The 7,808-nt window shown below is 38.2% G+C and overlaps 1 long non-coding RNA gene across 1 annotated transcript; it reads right to left on the minus strand.

Moving 5' to 3' along the window:
* Nucleotides 1–1,685: 1,685 nt before the first annotated feature.
* Nucleotides 1,686–7,249, minus strand: LOC128788764 (uncharacterized). Its single transcript, XR_008431195.1, has 3 exons — nucleotides 7,088–7,249; nucleotides 3,391–3,569; nucleotides 1,686–1,819 (listed from the first exon to the last, which is right to left on the minus strand). It is a non-coding gene; the product is annotated as an uncharacterized LOC128788764 (long non-coding RNA).
* Nucleotides 7,250–7,808: the final 559 nt, after the last annotated feature.

Genomic DNA, 7,808 nt, shown 5'->3' on the forward strand with positions numbered 1-7,808 from the left:
ACCTTTCTAAGGGGAAAAACCATTCTGGAACATTTTAGGATAGCATGTGTGAAAGACTGAAATGTTATGGCAGCTGCTGCACATTGCTTATGTACCTGCTTTTATGACTTTTTGCAAACCTGAAAAAAATGTCATTTAAATAATTTCTTCAGGCTTAAGCCCAGCTCTGTTTTCCTCCATGGCCAACTTTTCTTCCTAAGGAAATTCAATTGAAACATATTCATTGTCATCTTCACTGCCATGGTTGATGGTTAAAATGTCCACTGGTGTTCATTTCCCAGAGAATGCCTGGACACCTCCAAAAGCACATGAAAGCACAGGAAAGTGTGCTAGCTAGCTCTAGCTCTTGTCAGGGCCTTGCTACCCTGGATTTGGTGAGCACTGGACCTCTCCCTGGGCACAAACCCCTGTCCTGCTGCTGCTGCTGCCCAAACCAAGGGTAACCCTGGGGAGAAGTGTGTGGTGTGATTCAGGGTGTCTCTCTCAGACCTTCTTGGCAAGACCCATGGCTGCAAAGTGTATGGTTCTGGACGCTGGTTTGGAAGGACCTGCAAGGCATCACAGCTGCTGCTAGGATTGCCATATATCAGGGAAAAGGTAAGATTTCCTCTACTACAGGTTTTAATCCCATGCACTTTATGAAAAGCATATGGGACATAGCTTTCCTTGTGCTTTTGCATATAAGGCATCTGAAAAAGGAGTTTTTATACATCTGGAGCTGGATGGCCCTATACTACCCATACATTTTTTTTTTGTGCCCATGATTGAGCTGTGTGCTGGCAGAAATGGCTCTTCCAGCTTTTTATGGTAAATCGCACAACCAATAGGGGCTTCCCCAGATGGGATATTAGTATCAATGTTGCAAGACAGCAGTTATTTATTTGCTACACATTCACTGCTCCAAGAGATTGGAGATGGGCAGCCACTGGTTTCCCAGCTTGAAGCCATTCACCACAAGCTTTCTGTGGTTTTGAGAATCTCAAAATCCAGTTAGTGTCCAGGGCGAATCTGGATATTTTGGAGGCACCTGGTCTTGACAAAAGACCAAAAAATCCTGGGTGAGATTTTCCAAATTCCTCTTACTTGATGTCAGACATGACACAAAGTGAATATTTTAATCACGCAGAGTAATTGAAATAATTGGAAGAAGGGACAGAGGTGATGTGGAAGAGTCAGCAGGTTTTGCAGTGACTCAACCATATTTGTAATTCATTTGTCATTACTATATGTAATCTTATTCTCTTTATTTCTGCATTTTAATTCCAGTTTCATATTTGTGATTACTTCAGCTCCTCACAACCAGCCTTTGACCTGTTCAACTGGCATTAGCCACATCTGGGAATGCAATCAGTTTAATGATGTTTAAGGAGTTCCTATAAGGGACCAGAACATAACATGTTTTCCTCACAAAGCCTTCTTCTCCCTGGGATGAGCAGACCAGTTCTCTTTGGCTCACATGGACATGCAGGGACAGAAGATCCTCAGTATGTTGGTACCCATTCCCACCCTCAGCTCCCCACACCATATGAAAGTGTGACAAGTGAGAGATTTGAGGTACCAGAAAGAAGGTGAGGTGACTGGAATTCAATTGTGAAACATAATTTAAAAAAAAAAACTATATTTCAAAGGGAGCTATTAATTATGGTGTTCATAAATTGTTTATTTTCGTTTTCCTGTATAAAACATAACTTGCTTCATTTTTCATTGTCTTTTCCAGCTCCATATGGAATCCACAGCCAGTAATTGTTCTTCATTCTGTTCTGTCAAGCAGGTGGCATACTGAACAATTAAGGTTTCTCTTTATAATAAGCTACAATGTCTAAAAGAAGAGAAAAAGGCTTAATTTTAAAATAATCTGGAAAATCAAGGACAGTCTGCTGTCTAATAGAAACCAGGCCTTACTTTGTAATAAAGTAAAAGCCTTCTCTTTTTTAGGACAATGAAATAAATTTTACCCCTCACCACTTCTGATTTTCAGCATTTGCAATTGCTGGGGGAGGTAATCTACTTTCTATTGTCCCAACCTGAGATGTTCAATGGTATATCACTATCTAATAGGGTTTTCCTTGCTATTAGAAATCCTGTCCTCAAAGAATACAACCCTCTCTCAGGGAAGCCAGTCTCAGTAGTGCCCCAGTTCAGACTGCCTGCACTATGTACCACTCCAAAACCAATTATAAAGCTGTTACCAGGAGACAGACAGTGAGAAAACCCCTGCACATGTACTGGTGATTCTTTGCACCTCAGCTCACTTCGTAGGGCTGGCTGATTCAAAACCAGCCCACACATAATCTGAAAAAGCAATTTTTACTTGTTGTTGACTTAAAGTCTTAAGCAGCTGAACACAGCAGTAACAATTTAAATGAAATTATAATGTATGATATATAGGAGATAATATTGCTGATTAGTGAACAGATTAGTCCAAAATATGGTTTACAACTCAGCTATGAACATTTGGAGACATGTCTTCCTCTCAATTTGAGCATGAAAAGGGAAAAATTACTAAACTTGAAGTAACCTTGTATGAATGGCAGATGACATGCAAGTGAAACATGTTGCAATAAATAAATATACAATTTGGGGTCTATAATTTTCCATTGCATTAATTTTTCTGACTATATTTAGAGCACTAATTTAGACTGGAAATTAAGGCTGTTTATGGCAACTGCTGCATGTTGATGGAAGTATCGTTTCATGTGCTATATTTTAAAAGCATATCATTGACTTTTTAAAACTGCTTCAAAGTTAAATGCACAAAATTACTTTAGCAAAATGTTTTGCCATACAACTGAAACATAAAAGATGAGAAATTAAAGGTCTTACATATTTCTGCAGAAGTTTTAATTTTTCCAAGAGTAATTTAACTGACCTGGAATTACTTTTATAGAAAGACACTGTCAGATGTAATAAAAAAATCTTAGCTAAATCTTGCTTTGTCACTATTTTCAGTTTGAAATTCTACATTTATTAATATATGCACAAATTTATTTTTTGGCATTTTAATTTTTCAAAGCCAAATTAAACCATCCTATTGTTATAGAATAAGAGCAGAGTTTCAGGAAACTCTATGAGAGCTCTGATTTAATGTTTCATTCCTGGGAGAACATACTGAAATCGCAGATTTTCCTTCGTAGTGCCCATGGACTGCTTCCGAGTGAGAGAATTCTTGGCCTTTGTGGGCAGCCTTTGTTCTACCATTTCATTGCCCATTTCATCATGAGTGATCCCAGCACCTTTGCAAAATCATTACCTCTTGGAAAGGACAGTGTTAATTCTGATTTTATCCACATCAAGGATGGGTAGCACATAAGTGAGTCAAATTTTGCCAGTGTCCTGGGTTTCCAGAGGAATCAGTAGAAACAAGTGATCACTTCCCACCAGGATACCTACCTCAAGAACTGTGCTCAGCCTCAGGAGAAGACAGACATGTTTTGCCTGCTCCTAGAGATAAGTAGTAGTGAGGAAGGAGAGGAGAGGCAGATAGCAGATACTTGTTCCTGCAGTTCTTGGTGGTGGAAACCAATAAACTCCAAACATTACCCACAGTGGCAAGGGGAAGCTGGGATTGTCTTCAAAGAGAAAAGCAAGAGGGTGGGTATTTGAGGAGAGAGAAGGAAACAGCACAAGCATTAGGGGAAGAAAGCAAATAATGGTAATAATAAAACCCTCAAAATGAAATGTCAATAGTTGTAAAATTGAGTCCTGTTCCTAAAGTAACAAGTAAGGCTTTGGCACAGTTAAAATTTTCATTTCACTGGGAGAGAAGAGTGGAATGAAAGAAGTAAATTTCATTAAATACAGAGAGAAGTTTTATCCTGTATTTTCAATTGTTGGCTCTGAAGTGGTGCTCAGAAGAAAATGAAAACCTGAATAACTCTATGAAAGCTTCTTGAATACACAGCTCCATTTTCTAATTGAAAATCATCATGGCAAAGCCTCTGGCTGGCAGACAACTCTTGGAAAAGTAGCCACTGAATCTGAGTGCCACTGTTCTTGATTGCCTCCTCTGATATGCTTTACAATGTGCAATAAAAATAAATACATAACTGGGTAGGACTGATGACTAGCAATTACTGGCATGCAGATCCACAAGCTGCAATTGTATGACCATTACACTGTTTGTAAAGAAAATGTTTGAAATTGTTTTCCATTATATACAGGTACTGCAGTACCTTAAAAGAGAGAAATGCAGAGAATGCTGTAAGCTATTAACAAAAATGCAGTTTAGCAGAGGTATTATTCTTCATCCTAAAGATCTGCTCAATTCTTTTTTAGTGGTAAGCTATCTTATATTTCCCCTCTCTTTTTACACTGAAAAGCACTTAAAATTACTTGAACCTGTTTAAAAAGTGGTTTGATTATAGCAAGAAAGAGAACTTAGACAAGTGCTTTGAAAATGCTTAGAAATGAATCATCACTTTCAAACAGATTAAACTCTCATATTCTGCCTCCTACACTTATACAAATAAAAAAAATATTATACAATTCCTTCCACAAATTGCATTTTAAAAACATTTGGAGCTCTCATGAGCCATGATATTCCAGTTGAAAGGCTGTTGCAAAAGTTCAGTTTTGTTTGGATATTCTTTGTAATCCTTAGATCTGTGTTTAGATCTTCCTTCTAATTTCTAAGATGTAAGTAATTAATACTTGTTTTCATGTCATTTTGTTTTGTGACTTGGTAGTTCTGTTCCCTTCCTGCTCCAAATAATTGGAGTTAATAACTGAGTTACATCCTTTCTAGTCCTTTGTTTTAATAACCAAAGCAATTTTTCTCTGATATGACAACCTGGGCTTCCCTAGTCATTCAGGCAGTTTCCTCTGCATCTACCTGGCTTAAAAGTGGTGGTGCTGAGGACCCAGTGCCAACACATTTAGGAGATTTCCATTTTGGACTTCACTTAGTTTCTTTCTGTGAGCTGAATGCCCATTAGCAGTCAGGGCACTTTCAATGTGCCTTTTGAGTCTATCTTCTAGTTTAGCTTCTCCTCCAGGAATCACGTCTGTGTGCTCTTTGACCACTCTGTGGTGTGAAGCAAGGCACAGTCAGCAATGATCCACTTAAAAAATACCCACCTTGTCCAGACCAAAATGCTGTTGTAGACAATCCCTGATAGCCTCACTGGACTTTCTTGAAGAACTGAGATTTAGTACTGTGTTCTTTTCCAAAACTCTTCAGTCTGTGTACTGAGTCACATGTGTTAATTGTTTGTTGCCCTCCACAGCTATCCTTTATAATGAGCAATTGGGTTTTTTTTTTTAATGGAGAAGAGAATGCAGAGGTTGCCATAGGAGATTTAAAAGTATGCCACTTCTTACTAGCCCAAATGTCTTGATATTCTATTTTTCTCATTGGATAAATCAATTAATAGAAAATTAATTTTTAATAGGAAACAATTTTAAAATGCAAGTATTAAAAGGAGTGATCATTTAGACGCTTCAAATAAACGGGCTTCTCAGTTTTTGTTTTAACAGTTTCTTTGCTGTTTTTTGTTTTGATTTGTTTTGTTTGGCTATTCCAAAATGGCATGATTTTACTTGGATCTAAATGTGTTGAAAGGCACATTTACCAAGAGAGGGGGAAAAAAAAGGAGCTATATATAGTTTTACTGTCCCTTTAGGGAGTCATTGCTTGAGCTTCATTAATATGAATTTTAGCACAATCTAATTTACTCATATGGCTGGCCCCAGGTGTTTGGAAAGGCAACCAGAGGAAAATCAGATCATACTAAAATTAGAGGCAAGAAATATTGAATGCCTTCTCTTTTAGGTCCTTGAAAGGCACATATTAATTATAACTGGATGAATTTATGAAAACTAATACTATGAACAGCTCCAACAGCAATTATTTTTGAAAAATTATCTTTACCGATAAGTGTATTGTGGTCAAAGTGCAGAGAAAATGTTCTATTAAAGAACACACGTATATACTTCCCCCTCCAAACATTAAATTTTTGCTGCAGTGTCCGTGTGACATCCTTCTGATATATATTTAATCACTGAAAATTACAATGAAAACCCTTATTTTGTGTATGCCATTTTTTGAATGGTTTCAAATGGGCATTAGAATTTGATGGATTTCACATTTTTTTCTAAGAATACTTCTTTGCTGGGTTACCAAATGCCATGGCCAGCAACACTGGTGAGGGAAAAGTGAGGAGATGTGGGGAAAAAAGGTTAAAAAAATATCTCTGTGTGGTCTGATTTAAAGCTTCATCCTTTCATGATGTCAGTAGGAAGCTTTGGCAAGCAAGTGTTCCCAGCTGGTCTCTGAGCTGCTAACGGGATGTAGTGGGTCAATAAATGGGCTTTATATATTAATTTCCTAAGTGTCATCTTGATTTGCAGCAGAAAGTGTAAGCAAAACAATGTCAAACACATCAGCCCTGAAGGTGCCTTTGGAGCAACACTCGTCGGTCTGCCCTTGCCCGGGTGCTCTGAACTCTTCAGCTGGGGAGGTGCTTGCCTGGGGAAGACACTATTTCAGAATCAGTCTTTAGGGGTTGAACAGCATGAATTACAGTGGTAGCAGGCTACTGAGGAATGCATATGTTATGAAAACACTTAGTCATCTCTAGCGAGATTGTGATCTGAAATATCTGACCTTCCTATGATTCAAAAATAGTGAGACTCAGCACAAAGGACAGTCAGGGGCCTCTAGGACCTGTGCTTGGAGAAGCAGTGCTGACTAGCCATGGCACCCTGCCATTCCCACCCAGGAGACAGTCTACAAGGCTTCAGAGGAGCTCAGTTCTCTCCAGGCTTCATGTATCTCACCACAGGGTATTCTGAAGAGTTGTATTCTTCTAGACAGGAGTTTGGTAAGAGATCCTGTTATTTCAGCTTGGACACTAATTTGCTAATTTGAAAAGGAGTGCAGTTAATTCTGTTTCAAGCAGGGTGTGATTTCAGGAGATACCCCACTGAAATGTACTCACATGCACTTCTTTGGATGTTTGTCAGGCGTACTGTTCATTACACCTCAGTGGAGCACTGTGGACAAACGCTACTTTGATGTGATAAGCAGGGTGACATTAAAGGTGAATACTAGAGTTCACTATTAAGAAGGAACTTAAAATGTACTTACAGAAAGGAATAGAGTCTCCACAGAGGGTGTCATTTAAGAATAGTCCATCTAAAGAACATTCCCCTAAAGCAAAACATCAAAGAGAGGATAAGAAATATGTTTTTGGCTGCAATTCTGGAAAGAAATCAAAGTCATATGAATTACATTAAATCACTAAGGAGTTTAAGAAGTAGATTCGAAATACACATGAAAAATATTGCAGTAAATGAAAAATAAAGTATCCAGTGACCAGAGAAAAGTAGAGAAAAGAAGGTGATGAAAAAATGATTATTCAGAAGTAGCTTAGGGAAAGAAGCTATCCTAGTAGATGGGAAAACATACCTATGGGAAGCAGTTTTTGGTTCTATCTGACCACAAACTCAAACAAAGTCTGTTCCCAGAACCAACCTATATATATAAATATGATCCTTCAACCTTGGCAAACTAATAGGACCTTATAAAAAAGAAATTGTTGAATCCATTTCCTGTCTATATACATCTTTCCTCCTAGACTAAGGCAATAAGCTCATTTACAGGAATGAGAACATTGCCTCTAATAGTTTAACTACCTGTTGGCAAAAGTACATGCTTTTGCAATATGTCAACAAACCACCCTTCTCCAAGTGTCTCAGTAACATTGCTGCATTAGTAGGAATGTCCACAAATCTTAATGAGATGGAGATTTGGTCTGCCCTGCCTCTCCAGTGTCCACCCATACACAACTGCAACCCATGGCCACGTG

The sequence above is a fragment of the Vidua chalybeata genome, chromosome 5 (assembly GCF_026979565.1).
Source record: "Vidua chalybeata isolate OUT-0048 chromosome 5, bVidCha1 merged haplotype, whole genome shotgun sequence".
Lineage (NCBI taxonomy): Eukaryota > Metazoa > Chordata > Aves > Passeriformes > Viduidae > Vidua > Vidua chalybeata.